Below are 2,224 nucleotides of genomic sequence, written 5' to 3' on the forward strand. Positions count from 1 at the left end.
CCGTACAATCGCTAGCCTGGGGTCTTTAACGTCCATCCCGCAGTAGTGATATACGACTGCACGCCGGTACGATGCTCATCAACATCGAAACGGGCAGGGGTGGGGACTGAACCCAGCATCCTGGGTTCTGCAACGGACCTTTCGCTCGACGTGCTGCGAGCTGGCGTGCGCTAGCCCAGCCGGCCACCTATCCCCCGATTTAAATAAAATAAAAACCCTTCACTGCGGAGCGTAGGGAAAAATCGGAGCTACGCCGGGGAACTCGCCGCCGCCGGGGGGGTCGGAAATGTAAGAGGGGGAGTGGGAAACTCGCCGGGGCGGAGTCAAAAGAAGCTCCTCCCCTCCCTCGTGACGTGGCATCGGAGAGATTCCCGCCGGAGGCGAGCTTAGCCCCCCTGATGTCTAACCCCTGGTTAGCTCAATTGGTAGAGCGCTCCACCCGTAATGGAGGGGTCCCGGGTTCGATACCCGGACCAGGCGGATCTTTTCGGTCGCGCACCAGTCACCTAGCTGTGTTTGGAGATTTGTGTTTGTCCTTTGTCCCTCTTGTTCCCCTTCTCCAGGGATTATTTTCATCACTTAAATTTAGGGCTTGAGAATAGGTGACAATTGTAGCGGGCAAACGCTGGCGGCACACTTTCCCGTGTTGATCGTTTGACCGATGAGTCGCTCTACTCGCTCCACTTTAGAATCCCCTAAATTATACTCGTGTGAAAAAAAAGGATTGGGGTACCTGTAAAAGAAACAAAAACAACTAGCATAGCCAAGGTTTTTTTTTTTTTTTTTTGTGCTGCTTTTGGGGAACATGTACACCGATATCAAATTATTATAAATCTTTCAGTTTTCTGTTGACAACAAAAGGTTGGCACTTTTCAAGTATGAGGACACTTGATATAAACAGTGTATTAAGCTCAAAACATTAGGACATTACAACCAAAACTATACTGTGTATATATATATATATAAAGTGGCTATAATGAAGACAAAGTGCTCAGGTGGCAATCGTTTGTATTCTTTTATTTTCCAAACCTGATTATACAATTTTATATTGAAAATATTTTCCTCCAAAAAATAAATAAAACTCATAAAACAACCTTTCAGGTACTTTTGACACATTGTGGAAATGGAAATCTGAAAAGGAGTCTTTTTCCAGCACCGGACTATCGAACTATAATAGTTATTGTAATGATACTTTCAAAAGCCAGAAACAACCCTTTGAATATGAAACAAACCAGAAAAATTACATGGAAACAGGGAACGTTTAACCAAAAAACAATGTTATGTATGCATTACAAACATATTAAGTCATCCAAATATGCATCATCACAGTCACTTCACCATTGTAAAAAAAGAATACCTGAAAATATGTATAACACGAAAAGGGATATGGTTTACACCAAGCAAGATACTGCGCCATAAAACCAGAGTTTCAACAATAAAAAAAAGTATGAGTGGGTACCCAAAAATAACCGGAATGAATTTCAGGGTGCCGAGGATTCATAGTACGAGCATCTACCTCTTGCAGCACCCTTCCCAAGTTAGTTTGCCGACCGGCGGCGTCTGCTAAGGATCTAGCGGCATGTTGTGAATTTTCCCAAGCGCTTCAAAATCATTCCTTGTTTTTTGCAATGTCTGACTTGAAGGACCTTCCACATCCCTAAAATGATTTCCTTTCAAGACTTTTCATACGGGTGAACAGAAAAAAGTCACACGGGGCGAGGTCCTGAGAATATGGGAGGTTGAGAAGCGGTGTCATGCCAGGACAGTGTCTGCTGAGGCATTGTTGTGATGGAACTATCATTCCCCCTTTCCCTCCTATCGGGGCATTTCTGCCTTACTGAGTTTCGCAAGTGTCGCAAAATTCTCCGGTAAAACACCTGGTTAACAGATTCACCAAGAGGAACAAACTCTGAGTGATCAATGCCCAAATATTTTTGTGTTCTTCTTCAGTTGAGGAGGTTAAAGGTCGCCCAGAACGAGGTTGCTCATTGATCAAAAAATCACCAGTCTTAAAGCGAGAAAACCACTTGCAATTTCTTATTAGCATCTTCCTTGTAAGCTCTCTGAAGCATTACAAGAGTTTCTGGCACAGTTTTACCTAAAGCAATAATTCACAGCCCCATGTTGTTCTTTCATATCAGACATTGAGAGAAAAAAAAAGATTTTGAAGTGCTTGGAAAAAATATTTGCAGCAGACAATGCCAGTCGGCAAACTCGCTCGGAA

At 43.5% G+C, this 2,224-nt stretch overlaps 1 non-coding gene across 1 annotated transcript; it reads left to right on the top strand.

Annotated features, from left to right (window-relative positions):
• Positions 1-407: 407 nt before the first annotated feature.
• On the top strand, positions 408-480 carry Trnat-cgu. Its single transcript has one exon. It is a non-coding gene; the product is annotated as a tRNA-Thr (tRNA).
• Positions 481-2,224: the final 1,744 nt, after the last annotated feature.

Source organism: Ixodes scapularis, unplaced genomic scaffold (assembly GCF_016920785.2).
Source record: "Ixodes scapularis isolate PalLabHiFi unplaced genomic scaffold, ASM1692078v2 PGA_scaffold3__209_contigs__length_174095766, whole genome shotgun sequence".
In the NCBI taxonomy this organism is placed as follows: domain Eukaryota; kingdom Metazoa; phylum Arthropoda; class Arachnida; order Ixodida; family Ixodidae; genus Ixodes; species Ixodes scapularis.